Below are 19,032 nucleotides of genomic sequence, written 5' to 3' on the forward strand. Positions count from 1 at the left end.
GTCTATTGATAGTACTAATATAGCGTCTCTTGTTGCTTTCTTGAACCGAGGGTCTCCTTGAAACAGCTTCTTTACCCCTCGAGGTAGAGGTAAGGTCTGCGTACATATTACCCTCCCCAGACCCCACTTGTGGAATTATACTGGGTTGTTGTTGTTGTTGTTGCTGCTTAGTGTTTGGTATAACTTTCTTCCTTCATTGCAAATGTCAGGAAAAGGCAGCCGTGGCAAAGGAAAAGCAAAGGCCACAATAGACGAGTACTTGGTATGGATTCATCCGATATTGTTTTTTTTTTCTAAGTTGTTACCAACTAACTCTTCCCCTCCCTTTTTAACCTGTGGTTTGCACGGGCGAAAGAGTTAATTGGTAATAGTGGATCCTTTCCTTTTCCCGTTCACCTCTTTTGCTACCTTGGCTGATATTTTAATTAATGCAATGAAAGAAGAAAAGCTTTTAGTATTGGTTGAATGAGATGTTGAAATGGAAGAATATAAGAAGTTTGAATACAGGGAAACCAAGCAAGAAGGGGAAGAGGGAGGCGGGGGGGAGGGGGGGTGGATTGCAAAAGAGTTCATAGATGTGGTATATTTTTTAGGCTTAAAGGAAGAAATAATTGAGAAAGATCAGCTGATTTCCAATGAAACATGATCACTACGTGTACGTTTGCCTATTTCCAAAGTAAAGTAATATGGTGTGAATGGGTGGAAAAGGGGGGGGGGGGGACCAAACCAACAATCCAAGCCTTTTTCCCATGAGGCAGAATTAAGTCGAGCGAATTAAGTTGGGAAATTTTCTTGATCCCACTTGGTTTGAATATGTAACGACCCAACTGATCGTTTTAAACAATTGCGTCTGATTCGGTAGTTTGAGATTTCGAGCAGCTTCACATTATGTATATCGACTTGTGTGCATGGTTGGATTCAGTTTACGGAGGAATCAGAGTTGAATTGGAAGAAGGAACCTAGTTTTGGAAGTTTAAACAGTAAAAATTTGACCGGAATTGGACTTTTGAGTAAACGGCCCCGAAATGGGTCGTGGGTGATCTCAACAGCTTCATATGGTGATTTTGTACTTAGGCGCGCGTCCGAATTCGGATTTGGAGGTCCGTAGGGTAATTTAAGGTGTTTCGGCGAAAGTTGGAAAAAAGTTGAAGTTTGGAAAATGGAGAAGTTTGACCCATAGTTGACTTTTGTGATATCGGGGTCGGAATGCGATTCTGAGAGTTGGAACAACTCCGTTATGTCATTTTGGACTTGTCTGCAAAATTTGGCATCATTCCGGATTGAATTGATAGGTTTTGGCACGAGTTTTGGAAGTTAGAAGGTTTGAAAGTTCCTAAGTTCGAATCTTGGTGTGATTCAATGTTTTGGCGTTGTTTGATGTGATTTGAGACCTCGAGCAAGTCCGTGTTAGGTTATATGACTTGTTTGTGTGTTAGGACGGGGTCTTGGGGGCCTCGGGTGTGTTTTGGGTGGGCTACGGGTCATTTTCCCTTGTTTTTGAACTGTTGTTTTCTGCTTCTGGTATCCTCTTTCGCGATCGTGAACAGCCTTTCGCGTTCGCGAAGCTTTGTTGCTGACCACCTAGAAATTTTTCTTCGCGTTCGCGAAGGCTTTGCTTTATACATCATCGCATTCGCATCCCCCTTACGCGTTCGCGTAGCTATACAATTCCACTGTTCGCGTTCGCGTACTAGTTCACGCGTTCGCGAAGAGCAATCTCTGGGCTATAATATTTTCTTTCTTCGCGTTCGCGAAGCACAACTGGGCAGCCTTCATTTTTCTTCTTCGCAAACGCGATACTTCTTCCGCGTTCGCGATGCTTAAAAACCTGGGCAGACAGAACATATTCCAAAATCGAGGGTTTCACCATTTTCATCACATTTTGACTTCTAGAGCTCGGTTCTTTGCGATTTTTGGTGGGTTTTTCACAAAATTTGATTGGGTAAGTGTTATCCAACTATAATTAAATATATTCCTTGAATTTGTCTTTATTTTTATCATTTAAATTGTGTTTTGGGTTGGGGAAGGAGTTGGTTTTGAAGAAAGATTCTAAAATGAAAAATCGTGATTTGAGGGATCAAATGGTATCAGAATTTGATAAATTTGGTATTGTTGAACTCGTATCGGAATAAGTATTCAGTTTTTGTAAAATTTATCGGGTTTCGAGGTGCGGGCCCGGGAGTCGACTTTTGGACCGATTTTTAGAATTAGATCAAGATTGAGACTTTATGATCCAGAATAGTCTCTTATGTATTTTATCTGTGCTTTGGAGTTAATTTGGTTAGGTTTGAGGTGTTCGGAGGTCTTTTCACCCGAGAAGTGCATTTTAGAGTATCGGTTTGTCGTCTTTGAGGTAAGTATCCTGTCTAACCTTGTGTGGAGGACTTCCCCTTAGGAATTGAGTCTTCTATGCTAATTGTAGTTCATGCATGCGAGGTGACGAGTGTGTGCTCGGACTTATTTGTGGGAAATTTACCTCTAGGATTCTTAGGTCCTTATGTGAAAAGTATCCCGTTATGATTGGGTTTCCTAATTGCTTAACTTGCCTCTAGATGCTCCATATGACGTTGTTAGCTTTCCTTTAATTCTTACGTGTTACATTGACCCTTAATTGTCTTAATTGAAGTGATTGTCTTTCTTATTGTTTTGATACTTCTTGATTGTGGATTCCTCTATGACTTCGTGCTAATATGTTACAGGTCCAATTGTTATGGTTACCGGTGTAGTTATCACGTGCTTATTATGTCTTGTTGTTTTTGTTGAGGTTATCGTGCTTCTTGATTTTTTGTGACCCTTATTATGTACTTGTTGATTCCCTTGCCGGGATGTTATTTCTTATGATATTGTCTCCCTTGCCGGGATGTTATTGTTTATGATATTGTCTCCCTTGCCGGGATGTTGTTGTTATATTCTTGTTCCCTTGCCGGGATTCTTTTATGTTTGATGATGATTTGTAAATGGGAGGGGGTTGCGCGCCTGCAGCAAGATATATGAAATGGGAGCGGGTTGCACGCCTGCAACGAGATATATGAAATGGGATCGGGTTGCACGCCTGCAACGAGATATATGAAATGGGATCAGGTTGCACGCCTGCAACGAGATATATGAATGGGAGCGGGTTGCACGCCTGCACCAAGATAAATGAAATGGGAGCGGGTTGCACGCCTGCAACGAGATATATGAAATGGGATCGGGTTGCACGCCTGCAACGAGATATATGAAATGGGAGCGGGTTGCACGCCTGCAACGAGATATATGAAATGGGATCGGGTTGCATGCCTGCAATAAGATATGAAATGAAAGTGAAATTCTGTGTTTGTTTTCCTTATCCTTGTTAGTCATTGGATTTTGGTATCGTGCACTTTTTGTTTGCTATGTTTATTTGTTGTTACCAATTCAAGTGTTTTAACTGTTCAGATTCCTTTACCGTTGTGATCCTTTGTGAAGGGACCCCCTCATGTTTTCAATATTCTGCCGTATTTATATACATATTTTTCAATACTTCAAATTTCAATAATTGTTTCATCTTCAATTCATTTAGTTACTTAATTAAATTTCCTTAAACCGTCTGAGGTTGTATTTTACTTTAAAAAAATGGAATTTCTACTAAGATAATTTATTAAATTTCTTGTTAAAAGTAATATTTCATTCGATGTTGTACTTTAATTGAAAATGGTACCTTTTTTTAATTTTTAAAAATAACTTCATCTTTTCTTGCTGAGTTCCTAATTGGTTTAAGAGTTTTACTCCACTTATGTTATGTAAATCAGACTCCTTAAACATCTTAATTGTATTGGTTATAGACCCTATGAACTGAGTAACATGAGAACGTTGTGGCATAAAATGAGATAGAAATATGTGGGCACAAGGTGTCGGTGTGCTAAAAGTTTGGTAATTGAGGTTATGATATGAGACATCGAGTTTGAGATGGATGGAAATTGTGCATCAGAAACGATATAATTTTTTTGAGCTGGCATCGCCTTCCTTGTTTGAGTACATTTTTCTTTACGTGTCTGTGTTACTGCTATGTTGGTGTTATTTCTATAAATGTTATGCTTACCTATTTTAGAGATTAGGTACCATCACGACTCCTTCGGAAGGATTTTGGGTCGTGACAGAATAGAAGAAGGAGATATACATTAAAAGGAAGAGAATTAAAGGTTGAACAAAGAGAGTACGCGTTATCCCTTCGAACTACGTAATTTGATTTGTCCAATTTCAAGAATAAATTAATTATTTTTTTCTCCATTGCCTTTGGAGTAAATAGTATTGGAGTATGTGTTAGGAGTATTTATGTGAAGAGATAGTAAAGGTTAATATGATCAATTTTATTGCTAATTAATGTTAAAAGATGAATTTCTTAATATGTGTGAAAATAGCCAAAAAATCACTTATTGTGGACCGGAGAGAGTGTCATATAACCATTTCTTTATAGTATCATCTTCTCCTAGCTCCTTTTTCAGTTCATGATTTAATATTTTGGACTTATTAATTTTCTGTAATTTATTTTAAGCAAAATATTCATAAAATTAACTAGAAAAAAATGGTTGTAACTAGGGGTGTACATAGGTCGGGTTGGTTCGTATTTTACAATTATCAAACCAAATCAATTGTGTTGGGTTATTAAATCCAAAGACCAAACCGAACCAATAAAACTCGAGTTTTTCAATCTCTATTTTTTTCGGATTTTTTTCCGGTAAAATCTTCGTAGAACAAAATATATAACGTGTGCTCAAAATATTTCTTTAATCTTAGTAAGATACAACTATATAAAGTATTTTCCAAGAAAATAATACAAAATATGAGATGTGTCATGGCATTATCTTAAAATATTCAACAATAAAGATAATAAAATTATGTAATATAAATATTGCTAATTAAAGAGCCATAATAAAAATAAACATAATCTAAAAGTACTAAGCCATGCTAAAATAAATAGACTAATAAAGGAGTATTAATTACATGACTAAACGCTAAAGAAAAATAAAAATAGATTATGCATTTTTATCTAAACTTTTGCAAAATAAAAAATAGATATTCAATACATTCACGTTCGTAATATAGAATTGAATGTCTTTGTTAGCATTAGTATTGATTTGATTTTGGTTTGCGCTTTTGTTAGCATTATTTAATTTACTAATATTGATGGCTATAAAACTTATTGGAGCATTCAATAGTTCTAAGTCCAATCTTGAACTAATACCTTAAAAGTTAAAATTATGAAAATTTTTAAGAAATATTTATAAATTACATCATAATAAGTATATTTATATATTAAATATATCTAAAATTTTTATATATGTAATATCGAGTTGGTTTGGTTTCGGCTTGACTTTCTTTAGTTAAAACCAAACCAACCCAATTATGGTCGAGTTTTTTTTCTCAACACCAAATCAAATCAAACCAAACTATAGTCGGGTTTTTATTTTCGGTTTGACTTGGATTATCAGGTTGGTGCGGTTTATCGATTTCCTTTGTACACCCCTAGCTGTAGCATAACTTTTAAAAGTAGAAATTTTCGGATTAAAATAAACCCAAAAAAATCTCTAACTCTTTGATTTATCTATTCGTTCCCCTTATTTCTGGGAATAAATTGCCACTTACAAGCTGAGGAATAGATAAGGATCCTAATTCCCATCTTGGTTTCTGAGTTGGGACTTGAGACACCAATCATACGAAGAAATGACACCAATTAGCCACTATTTAAAAATTAGCTAGTGTATCCTGAATTTCTATTTTAGTTCAGTTTTTCGGGTTAAGAGTATTCTAATTTATCCTGAAGTTAAGATTTTTAATTTATAATTTCAGAACAAAATAAGTACTAGTTAATCTATAAATAGCATCACTAAGAATGTTTACCTGTGCACTTGCCCCAATCATATGGAGTAATAATTTTTGTACTCCCTCGTTCTCAATCAATATAATATAGGTTTGATTCGATACAAAGTTTAAAAAGATAATAAAATATTTTTAAAATTTATGATCTTAAATATATTATAATACTAGTCCTGCAAAGCCCATGCTGAGCCCGGGCCCAAGATCAAGACAATAAAATCCATCATAATGATTTTACTTAATAATAATAATAATAATAATAATAATAATAATAATAATAATAATAATAATAATAATAATAATAATAATAATTTGTGTTACATTTTTAGGCATAACTTTTTAAAGATCATCTCTTCTTAACCATTTATTATTCATTATTTATGTTTTCTGATCATGTCATTAGACAATTATTAAAAGAAATATTTATAAGAAAACAAATGTGCCAAGGAATAAGCATATATCAAAGGGACAAATGTTGATATTTAGTAACATAATTTAAAGTATGCAAAATGATTCCAAATGGACTATAATCATAGATTAAAGAAGATATTTTAATATTTTATGAATTTGTGAGCATAATTTCTAACTAGAGGTAGAAATAAAGAAGAAATTTTAATTGATTATTTTGGTATTTATTGATTAACTGTCCATAATTTCATATGATCATAGTGTATGCTAGAAAAAATATGGTAATTAAAGTCTAGTTTTAGAAAAACCCAAATTCATTGAAACAAAGTCCAAGAATTAATTTAATTTGTCATTAACTCATTAATGCTTTATTTTTAAAAGAAAATTCCGCTACCCAACCAATTAATGATTATATAATTTCTGACAAATTAAATTATTTTAAGAAAAAATATATCTTTGTTTCAATAGCATGTGACCATCAATCGTATTTAATAAATGTGAGATTACAAGTTGATCACTTGCTAAGCACCTCTCCCTTTTCTTTTGTTCTATCCCCATTTGATTAACTAAATTGGATAAAATTTAAATATTTTTTTTTTATTTTCAAGATTCTAATCTATTAATTTTAAAAAAATTGAAATTTATTTTCCATTGTATAATTGAGTTAAATCATTAAATCTAAATTATATTTTCAAAATATTTTTTCTATTAAAAATAAGGCCGAAGAGAAATTTAATTATAATTTTAGAAGTACTATGAAAATTTGATCGACAGAGTACTCTCCCAATATCAAATGAGTTCTTCAAGGTTCTTGTTATCATCATTTTAAATTTATCTTTGTGCATAATTATTCACCATCATTCACAACTTTTCAAGCATTTTTGAAGGGCTTAAAGAATAATATATTTACCAAATTAAATATAGGAACCTAAGCAAAAAAGAAATAAAGTAAGGGCAAAAAACTTATGGTGCATACTTTACCTGCAAAAAGTTAGGTTAAGGAGCTATGTATTACCAAAAAAGGTTTGAAAGTATTTTGATTTATTGGAAACATATTTTAGTATATGAAGTAATAAATAACAAATATAAGGACATATTTGGAAAAACAAACCCCTTTGGTTGGCAAGCTAACAAGATAGTTACAATGTAACTAAGGACTACAAAACTCTTTACACGGTCCATATATATATATACACACACTAGTTCTTGAGGCTCGTGCTAAGACCAGGCCCAAACTCAAGATATAAAATAGATAATTTAATTAAAGAAATATAGTTTATGTTAGTAAAATTAAATTTCAAGTATTTTTTCAATATATAAAAGCAAAACTTTCAATTCACTCCTTTAATATTTTAACTTTCATTTTGATGATTTTTTTTTTACTTCAAATCACATGCGGAGCCAGAATTTGAACTTTATCAATTCTGAATCCTAGTTTTTAAAGTTATTTAGTTCTAAATTAATAATATAGATATTTAGTGAATTTTTAAGATAAATTGAGAATAATTAGAACCCACGTGATTTTACTAACCACAAACAGTTAAAAGCGCTCTCCTTCCATATTAAAAATTACCCCCAACAAGTTGCAGATGTAATTTTTTGAGAGGGAAATTGCAAAAGAACAGATAGACAAGGGTAATTGTTTGGTTGATGGACTGTGTCTTTTTTCATGCTAAAAGCCTCACCAAAATGCAGAAATAATTGATAAAAGTACTGCTTATGTAAGAAAAAAGGAAATGGTTAGAAAAATATTAAATTCTTGATTTTAACCTCTAGTTTATTAAATTCTTACAATTGAGAATTAGAAAAATTCCGTGCCTGCAATCTTTATTCGACGACCTCTTTTGAACTATACAGTAGTATTCATGAATGATGTATATGTATCAGATATTGAAAACAAAATATGATAAATTTGAGGACCAATTTTCTACTGCCCAATGAAGAGAGATTGAAAGTTCATGCTTAATGATATACGGTTGCTGAGATTTTAACTTATTAACTTTGGCTCTATCGAGAACACTCCCAGTTCGAGTATTTGGATTAAGTTTATTTTACTACACAATTGTGCGTCCGAATTTGCTTTAGTGATGGAGTGGCACACCATTAAGGGTAAAACGATTAAAAAGTCTAAAGTTTAATTATTTTTAAATAGAAAAATATTATTTTTTCTTGAACAAACTAATTAGAAATTTTTTGTAGAATGTAAAACACATATAGAGGTCGGGGCATTATGAACCTCACTATGATACATTACATAAATATATTTTTTACTATTTTATTACTATATAGAAGCAGCTTAGGAAGCAGGTCAGGGTTGTCACGCCTGCTTACCAAGGGCAACTTGGTCTTTTTAATATTTTACCGAAAGCTGCTGCAAGGAGTCCAACGTGGTGCAAGAACCGGTTCTTCTGTTTTACTACTGATTCCTTTGACTCTCTCTCTTCTATATCCGATGGTCATATTTCTTCTTTTTAAAAATCTCCATGTTTCTCAATTTGTGTCTCTCTTTATTTGGTTTTTTCTTGCACTACTTCTAAGATTTGATCCCTGCGTTTGGAGATAATTACTTCTCTTTCTTCGTGTGTTGCTTCTGGGTTTAAATAAGTCTCAGGAATCACCAATTGCTTGCTAGGTTTTAATTGGTTTTCTTTGGCAACTTTGCTTTCAGTTTGCCTGTTATGTGTTTGTGAAATTGCATGTCACAAAGGGAAAAGAAAAGAGTAGTTCAAAGTTGAGAGAATTGCATGAATACGAAATTATTAGTACAAATTAGTGGAAATTTGTGTGTTTATTTACTTCTTTGAAGTTTTGAATATGTGTTTGTAAGAGGGGTTGATTGTTGAAGAGAGAAGTATCATGTATTCATGCTTAAATTTTGATGCCCTTCTCCGAATCTTGAGAATCCAAATTTTCCAAGGCAGAGAAGATTATTGTGAGACAAACTGAAATATTTTTTTGACTTAATTCCTGGGTTGGCACTTGGAGGTCTGTGAAGGAGAATGAGAAAGGATTAAGTTTCTTATTTTCTTTCTCACCCATTTATGTAATTTCAAGTATATAGCTGTATAATTTATTATACGTGGCTTCTCCTATTATAGTCAGATCTTTTTTTTTATTCCTTACTTTTTTTCTGCAGGTTGAGCTTTTTGTTTGAATCGCTTCTATCTTCTATACTAATTCTACGCTCTGTTGTTGGTTTGTTCTGCCATCTTCTCATTTTGTTCTCCTCAACTTGTTGTTTTAAGCTTCAGGTTAGTTTTTCCCTCAAATATTATTACTTTTAATTTGGGTAAGTTCCATCAACTTTTATTCTTTAGGATTTTGAAATCGTAGCTTCGGTTGTTGAATCTCGTGCAAGTTAGGTTCTGGTTGTATTGGCTGCAAGCGGAACGTAGGCGCTTTAGGTGTGTGTTGACCATGCACTCTCGCTTCGTGTAATGTCAGGGGAGGTATGAAATGGTTATCTCGGCCGGGAATCAAGCCCCAACACAAAGAGCTGTGGGCCAGGTTGCTTTGCTTTATCGTATCAATCAGTATTGTGGATTTTCGCCTGCTCATTCGGCTTGGGGATCTGAGTTGTTCAGTCCTTTGAGTTGCTTTCTAGCTCCATTAGATACGAATGTGCTTATTAAATAACTGACTCAACTGCAACACCCCGATGGAATATTTTTTGGGAACATGTAAAGACATCAGAATTTACATATTTTGCAATGGAACTCATTCTTACTTTTACAGAATACAATTGAAAAATTAAATGGTTATCTTCGTACTAAATTGTAGTATATTACTACTGCTTCTGCCGCCATATTTTTGTTTCAGGTTTCACTCCGTGTTTAGGTAAGTGCACATTCTTGTGTGTGTTCAGACTTTCGAACTCTGGTGAGTATCGCTCTTCCGTTGGCTTTTACTTTGTCCACTTCGTTTCCATTGGTTAGTTTCTTTGCATTGAGATATCGACTTTCCACAATGTAGACAAAAAGAAGGCCCTTTTAGTTCTACAACGACCATACAGAGCTGAATTAAATTGAATTGGAAAAATGTTGTTTGCTTGACAATTTAGCTATTCGTGACTCAGCTAATGCATCATCTTCTTGGTCTAGCAGTATTTTTATGAAGCAGGATTCTCCTGTTATAAGAGGGCTCATTGCTTTGTTGTGAAACAGGTTAGGTAATTTTGTTGTCGCATATAAATAGTATAGAATTACATTACTTGGAACAAAATAATGAAAAATAAAAAAGTGGGTGAAAGCTTTTTAAGCATTATTGTATCAAACAGGAGTTGAAAATGAACTTTAGTTAATTGTGTCCTGAAGCTTTACCCTGATTTGAATGTCGCCTTTAACCCCTCTTTCTTAAATATTGAGTTTTTTTTCCTAAAAAGAGGTCATGTGATTTTTCTTACATTTTACTACTGATGAGAAATTTGAGAAATAGAAGTAGCTATAAGTTTATGTTAGTTGACCTTTTTCTTGCACTTGTACTGTTATAGATATATGCTCATGTATCCTCATTCTAAATGTCTTAAATGTTGAGTGGCTTCATATACTTCATCCTTATTATAGGATTCGTCTGAAGTTGTGAGATTAACTCTTTGATAGGAAAGATCTATTATCTAGCAATGGCTATATGTTTATATCATATATAATATGATACGACAGAAAATTAGGAAATTTCAGATTAATTATTTTGCTTATATGCTTTGTGGACATAACCTTGAAGCCTATTATTTTTACTTGCATATTTTACATTTTTACGTACGCACAAACAAGCTTTGAGTCTTATGGGACATCTATTGGAAACAAAAGGAAAATTGAGGATGGTTCTAAGGAAGAGCTCTTTCCCAGAACAAGAAAGAGAGGAAGAAAGTGACAGAAGTGGGTATATTGAAGAAGGATCCTGACCAACTAAAATATCAGATTCAGAAACTAGAAGTGATGAGTAAGTTGTTCCACATATAATTCTTTTCTTTGGATAAGTTGCTGCATTTAAACTCTGTGATACTTCTTATATAATTGAATAAAATGCTCTATTTTTAGATCATTTGTAATTGAATAAAATGCTCTTGTGCTTAACATTTCGTTGATCTCTGGAGATTGTTTTGAGTGACATTGAAGAAAGACTGAGAATTATAAAGTAATGCCTATTCATCACGTTCAGTAAAGTAAAAGCAATGAGTAGAGGAAGGGCAGAAGTAGGAAATAATCTGAAGTGGATTAATTAAAGCTCGAAGAATTACTTTAGAAAAATTCATGAGTAAACTGAAGAGTGGCTACTACCAGTAAATCAGTAATATAACAATGGACCTGTGGTCATCTTGAGTTAATTGGTTTAAATTTTCACATAGCTTTTAGCTGTCTCATAGTTTTTTAGTTGTATTTTGTTAATTAAACTGTAAACTTTAAAACTTTATACCAGATGGGAGTGGTGTAGTGCAGGCTATTTCTGGAGAACATTATTTCTGATATTTTGCTCTGTTCCTTTCTTTAACATATTTACTTTGTTGGTCCACTTCTCCTTTATATGTCGTTTGTTGCTTAAAGAAAGAAACAATACATACTTCTATGAACCTCGATGCTAATTCATAGGCACAACTGTGTTATTGTTTCCTCTTAAGACTAGAAAAGGAACTTGATTGGTTAGATTTCTCCAAGAGCATTGTAGAAGCTGTATCACAAGATGAATGACATTCTTTTGAAAAAGAGTGACCAGCTTCTTTTTGAGAAAGCACCAACATTTTATCTGTTCAACTAAGCATGTAGAAACAAATTCCAATTTAAGTGACTTTTCTATGGAAGTAAAAGCTCATGGAAAGATTAAACTAGATAGCTATACGATGTGAGTAGAGTGAGTTACTTTATGTTACAGTGAGGCTATACTGTTAAGAACAATAGATTCTTATGAGAGTTTAGAGATTGCTGGATGAGTTTAGATGATTAATTTATAACGTGGAAAGGCAAGGGATCTACTATTAGGTGCCTATCAAATTAGAGTTAGCAGCTCTTTTAAAAACAAAGGTAACAATTTGTGCTCCTCTAAATAATGAATGAGCTATTTTTTCTCTCCCAATAAAATATGAATGAGCTAATAACCTATTTTCCATAGCTTGAATCAGATCTAACAGTTCCTTAGACAGTTCATTGCAAAAGGGATTGTGTGATTCTTTATGTACTGATTAACACAAAGAGGGCTGCTTACTAAATACTTGATTGCATTGTAAAAGCACTTGATTGTTTGATTCTTTATGTACTGCTTACTAAACATTTTATGTACTCATTATGACTTAATTTACTCTTTCATACATCAGCTAACTGTAGTAACCGGTCACCTAATATTGTCATCCAAGTCTTTAAGTGCTTTAGCTGTTCTATGATGCATATGTTACTTCATATTAGAGGATTTATATCTCAGTAACCGCATAAAGTGCAATACTTGCAATAGTACTGGTACTGGAGAGGCATTTGCTTCTTCGTAACAGTTTCTTTCAGGTTATACTAGGTTTTCTTTGATTCTCAACAAAGCTTAATACTTTCGAGGTTGCTCAGTTTATAGTGATACTGAAGGCATAATCCAGCAAACTGCAGGGATCATATTTGGTAGAGTCAAGGTGCCGTGAAAGCTTACTTAGAATTGAGCATGAGATATACCATATCACATTATGCTTCACATGTAACTTTAAGTGTTACCGTGTGGCATCTTTAAGAATATAATATAGAATACTCCTATTTATTGTCTTTCTAAGTTTTAGTTTAATGATTTCAGTCTTCATTGATTCAGTTGACATACTAAGGACAATACTTTTCTAGATGACAAATATCTCATATCAATGGCTGTATTTTACTATTTATCACTCTTTTTCTTGGAAAAGAATTTCCAAACCTCTAAACCTTTTAAAATCTTATTGTAAATTTATATAACTTTTTATCAGATGCCAAGTTGAGAGAAGTGTATATAAATACTGCCTGAAAAATATTATATAGATTCATACAATATTTCTCTAAACAAAATATAGTATAATACAGAATGTTGCACGGGCCTATCTTATCTAGTTATAGTTGATAAGTGTTTCAATCTCATCTATTTAAAGGCAGGGCATACAATAGTTGATAAGTATTTTAATTTCATCAAAAAGAACAGCTACTATTAGGTTCTCACCTCACAAATTTGAAAAATCTAATTAGTGTAGTTATCCTTATCATAATTTTACTAATTGTAGCAGGGATATATTAAGCATTGCATTTTGGACATTGTTTCATTTCGGAACATAAAAAAGTTAAGAAAGTTCCTAATTAAGTCTAATTAGTCTATGTGATTAGTAGTGTCGTGCATGTAATAGCACATTATTTATTTTTACAATAAACGAACTAGCACCTATTTTAGATCTAAATTGGACAACCTCTTATCTTCAGGCGCTATGGACAGATAATAATTTCATATCCTTTAGTGGTCATAAATTAAAACAAGGATTTGGTACGGAATATTCACTGCGTAAGAGTGCTTTGAATAAAAATACTTCCTTTTGTTCTTTTCGTTTTCTTTTACTCCATCTGTTCCAGTTTAGGTGAATCTATTTCTTTTTTGGTTCATTTCAAAAAGAATGAACTCTTTCTATATTTGGTAACAATTTAGCTTAAAGTTACAACTTTATCCTTAATGAGAAGCTTTTATAATCACACAAATACTCTGGGCCCCATTTGGACTTGTTTAGGACCACAATTCCAAAAGTCTTCATTTTTTTCTTAAACTTCGTGCCCAGTCAAACAAGTTCACATAAATTGGAACGGAGGGAGTAATTTGCAAGGAAGGAAAATGGTTAGCGTGGGCTGCACGTAACATATTATCTGTTTATTTCTGATTTTTTTAAGATCATAGTCTCTAACTTAAACCATGAGGTAGAGTCTCTTAATTAAAGTGATAAAACTGAGATCTGAATGTCATGGCATATGTGCACAGTATGCTATGCCTGGAACGCCTCAACAAAATGGTGTTGCAGAAAGACGTAATCGAACACTTATGAATATGGTTAGGAGCATGATGAGTAATTCCTCATTACCCAAATCGTTGTGTATGTATGCTCTTAAAACCGTTGTATATTTATTAAACAGAGTTCCTAGTAAGGCAGTTCCAAAGACCCCTTTTGAACTGTGGACAGGAAGTAAACCTAGTTTAAGGCACCTGCATGTTTGGGGTTGCCCAGCGGAAGCTAGAGTTTATAATCCACAAGAAAAGAAATTAGATTCTCGAACAGTAAGTAGTTACTTTATTGGTTACCCAGAGAAATCTAAAGGGTATGTGTTTTACTGTCCAAACCATAGTTTGAGAATTGTTGAAACCGACAAGATTCATTGAGAATGGTGAAGTTAGTGTGAGTGTTGAAAAGCAAAGTGTGGAAAATAAAATAAGTGAGGGTCAATATTCTATTACCCACGAATGTGCCTACTTCCACACAAATATCAAATATTGTTCCAGTTGTTGAAGAACACTTTGACAACACTGATATTTGGATGAAACACTTTATGAAGAAACTAACCCATAAATATCTGATATTAAGAAAATCTCAAAGAGTTAGAAAATCGACTATCTCGGATGATTACGTAATTTATTTGCAAGAGTCAGATTTTGACATTGGTCTTAATAAGGATCCGATTTCATTTTCACAAGCCATAGAAAGTAATAAGTCTGACAAATGGATTGATGCCATGAAGGAAGAGTTAAAATCCATGGAATACACTAAAGTTTGGGATCTCGTTGAATTGCCAGAAAGTTCTAAAAGAATCGGGAGTAGATAGGTCTTTAAAACCAAACGCGATTCAAATGGCAATATTGAACGATATAAAGCCAAACTTGTTGTCAATGGTTATACTCAGAAATGAGGCATTGATTATGAAGAGACCTTTTCACCGGTCTCAAAGAAAGACTCGTTAAGAATTATTATGGCTTTGGTGGCTCATTATGATTTAGAGTTATACCAAATGGATGTAAAAATTGCCTTTCTTAATGGAGATCTCGAGGAGGAAGTTTATATGGACCAACCAAAGAGTTTCGAAACTAAAGGAAAAGGTCAAATAGTGTGTAAACTGAAGAAGTCAATATATGGACTTAAACAAGCTTCACGACAATGGTATATAAAATTTAATGATACCATAGCATCTTTTGGATTTATGAAAAATATCGTTGATCGGTGTATATATCAAAATATCAGTGGGAGCAAGTTTATATTTTTAGTCCTATATGTTGACGATATTCTACTTGCTGCTAATGATTTAGGTATATTGCGTGAGATTAAAGATTTTCTCTCTAAGAATTTTGAAATGAAAGATATGAGTGAGGCATCTTATATGATAGGAATAGAAATATTCCGCGATAGATCATAAGGATTATTGAGATTGTCTCAGAAAGGCTATATCGAACGAGTTCTAGAGAGATTTAACATGAACAATTATTCAGCAGGAATTGTTCCAATTCAAAAAAGGGACAAATTTAGTTCATGCAATGCCCTAAGAATGATGTAGAATGAAAAGAAATAGAATCAATTTCTTACTCTTCTATTGTTGGTAGTCTGATCTATGCTCAGATTTGCACAAGACCGGATATTAGTTTTGTAGTCGGAATGTTGGGAAGATATCAGAGTAACCCAGAAATTGATCACTGGAAAGCTGCAAAGAAAGTTTTGAGGTACCTGGAAGGAACGAAGGATTACATGCTTATGTATAGGAGATCCAAGCATTTGGAAGTTGTTGGATACTCGGATTCAGATTTTGCTGGATGTATTGACACTAGAAAGTCTACGTTTGATTATTTGTTCCAATTAGCTGAAGGAGCAATATCGTGGAAGAGTGTCAAACAATTTGTCATTGCTACATCCACGATGGAAGCAGAATTTGTTGCATGTTTTGAAGCCACGATTCATGTATTATGGCTGTGAAACTTTATTTCAGGACTTGGGGTTGTCAATACCATTACCAAGCCGCTGAAAATTTACTGTGATAATTCTGTAGCAGTATTCTTCTCCAAGAACGATAAGTACTCCAAATGTGCCAAACATATGAAATTAAAGTACTTTACCGTCAAGGAGGAAATTCAGAAACAAAGAGTGTTACTTGAGCATATTAGAACAGATCTCGTGATTGCAGATCCGTTAACGAAAGGTTTACAGCCAAAGATATTTAAAGAACACGTACATAGAATGGGTCTTGGCTGTATTTATGATTGATGTATTTATGATGTTTTGACACTCTAAGCTCATTTACGTGTTTCTGATACACATTTGTGATTTCCTGTTTCTTATAATGGTGTACACATTATTGTTTTGAGATGTTACAGGATAAGTCTCAGTAGACATTATTGTGGACCATAATATTTTATAGCTTATGAACCTGATACGATAAATTACTAATGTTGTAGTATATGGAAGGGAGTATGTAGACAAATTATATATAACCGCCATAACTCACATTTACTAGTTTATTGTATTGTGGTATTTATGATGGACATTATAGAAGAGATTTGTTTATGCACAATTAATATTCCTATATTAAATATTAATATTATGTGATTATTGGGCCAAGTGGGAGAATGTAAGATTTTCTTACGTTTATTGGTGGCCCAATAAGTTTAAGGCACATAATTAATATTTAATTAATGAGTAAATCTCATCCGTCTGATCGGTTACTTGAAGGACATACCGGATTAAGTGAGAACCTCTATAAATTGGTCATCTCCCTACCCATTAGGTTTACCGTATTTTTTTAATTCTCTCTTCCATCACTAAAGTCGGCGGTAACGTAAAGCTAGGGCAAGGGGCGAGAAATCAATTTCAACTAACGCTCCCGCTTCACGATAATGACTTTCGCTTCAGGTATGTTTTCTATAACAATTTTGTGTTAGATTATCATGTTCAAGATCCTAGTATAAATTAGTGTTTATGCTTACATTTTGACCTCTAGTTTATTATTTCGGACAATTGAGAATTTTAGAATTTGTCTTAGCTGGATTGCTAAGGCGGTTAAGTTAGTATTTCTTTTTGTTACGATAACTGCGTGTTTTAAGTTCGTCTTTTATGATCGAAAAACAACATAAAACAAATTTAAACGGCAACGGAACTGAAATATGTAGCATGTATTTGTTGAATTCGAACACACACACGAACCTTCACGCCGAAATATTAATAGGAACGTACCTTCAACTTTTAGCAGAGAGCCTTCTACGATAGGCACAAGAGTATTTATAGGCCTACGTAGGCTAGGGACTCTTAGGTAAAATTAGCCCTAAGAACTTTTCCATAAATTATTATTGCCCTAGGACTTCTAATAAAAAAATATTTCTTTCCATCAACCATATATACATAACTACATAATATTATATGATATATTATTTACTTGAGAAACAAGGTAAATAATTTATTACCTAATATGTGAGTCACACTAGATCTTTAGAAGAAATGGTAAATTTCTAACTATATTTTGATTGTCTTTTGCTTTTATAGCTTGTATTTTTTTATTTTTTTTATATTTTAGAATGTAAACTCATGTATCTTGCGACCGAGATTTGATGACCTCTTTTGAACTATATGCGGTGGTATTATCGTGAATGATTATATATATCAAAAATTCAAAACATATAAATTTATGCGACAAAATTTAGGATCCCCTGCATTAATATAATGTCCAGTAATTCTCAATAGATTAATTAGATGATGCCATGTGTGCAGCTGAAGTTTCAATGGCCTGGATTTATGTTATACTATTCTTTCTTTATTTGCTTAATTAATAAATAATGCTTAGAAAATTAAAAAAAATTGACATGATCAGTTTACGCCATTTTCTTACCTTCCTTCACTAACTTTGTTCTCTTCTTCAACATTGTGATTTTCTTTACACTCATTATTACACTTTCACATTATTTTAAAGTAACCAAAATCTCATTTATTTCATTTTTCTAGATGCCAATTTTTTTAACATTCACTTAGTAGAAGAAAATTCAGTTGAGTTTCCAGAGAAAACATACCTTGTTCTACATGGATATGATGAATTTTCTTAAATTTAAGATTCACAAATTGATCATTTATTTGAAAAAAGAATGATCTGGACCATTTTTTATGCAGCAGCGACCATTTTTTGTCTATTTAATAAATAAATAAATAAATAACAGAAACTATAATTTATTAATAATGCAAATAGACAACTCTAAAAATCACAAAGTAAATCCAAGCCTTTGAAACTTCAATTGCACACGTGGCATACATCTAGGTAGCTATTGAGAATTGCTGAATATTAGAGCACCGGAGGGAATCTCATCCCGAGTTCGAGATGTTCGAGGCTACTACCGTAACTAATCCCGTGCAATTTGGTCAAATTTATGATTACAAATACTATTATTGGGAAAAAAATAAAATGACTAATGGATCTTTTGATTATACAATATAGTACGTGAAAAATGAAAATTAACTAACGTAATAAACACCAAAAGATAAGACGGTCTTTTCTCGAATAGAAGAGAATATAATGAATGGCTATCTAATTATCGTATCATTTATTAATTTTGCACTTAGCAAAAGTCTATTTCTGTAATTGTATCTTTTTTGCATTTTTATTCGAATTTCGCAAATGTATCTTTATCTATGATAATGTCAGTTCTTCACAAAGAAAACAAACTCAAAGAAGTCTGAAGTTTTAAAGAAGAAAACTAATTGAGCACCTAATATTGTGAAAAGTGTTTTTTTTTCTTTCAATAATAAATATTAAAGAAAGCAAAAAACTAAATTACTTGTGAAAAGTGTTTAACTGTTCTTTG

General features: G+C 32.9%; 1 long non-coding RNA gene across 3 annotated transcripts; it reads left to right on the top strand.

Moving 5' to 3' along the window:
* The first annotated feature begins 8,623 nt into the window (after window positions 1–8,623).
* Window positions 8,624–12,969, top strand: LOC104218951 (uncharacterized). Of its 3 annotated transcripts, none has more exons than XR_709114.2 (3): window positions 8,633–9,494; window positions 9,606–11,181; window positions 12,786–12,969. It is a non-coding gene; the product is annotated as an uncharacterized lncRNA (long non-coding RNA). The 3 variants fall into 3 exon arrangements; XR_011403081.1 differs by having other exon boundaries at window positions 8,639–9,286; window positions 9,380–9,494; window positions 9,606–12,969; XR_709113.2 differs by having other exon boundaries at window positions 8,624–9,494; window positions 9,606–12,969.
* Window positions 12,970–19,032: the final 6,063 nt, after the last annotated feature.

Source organism: Nicotiana sylvestris, chromosome 10, assembly GCF_000393655.2.
Source record: "Nicotiana sylvestris chromosome 10, ASM39365v2, whole genome shotgun sequence".
NCBI classification, from domain to species: Eukaryota; Viridiplantae; Streptophyta; class Magnoliopsida; order Solanales; family Solanaceae; genus Nicotiana; species Nicotiana sylvestris.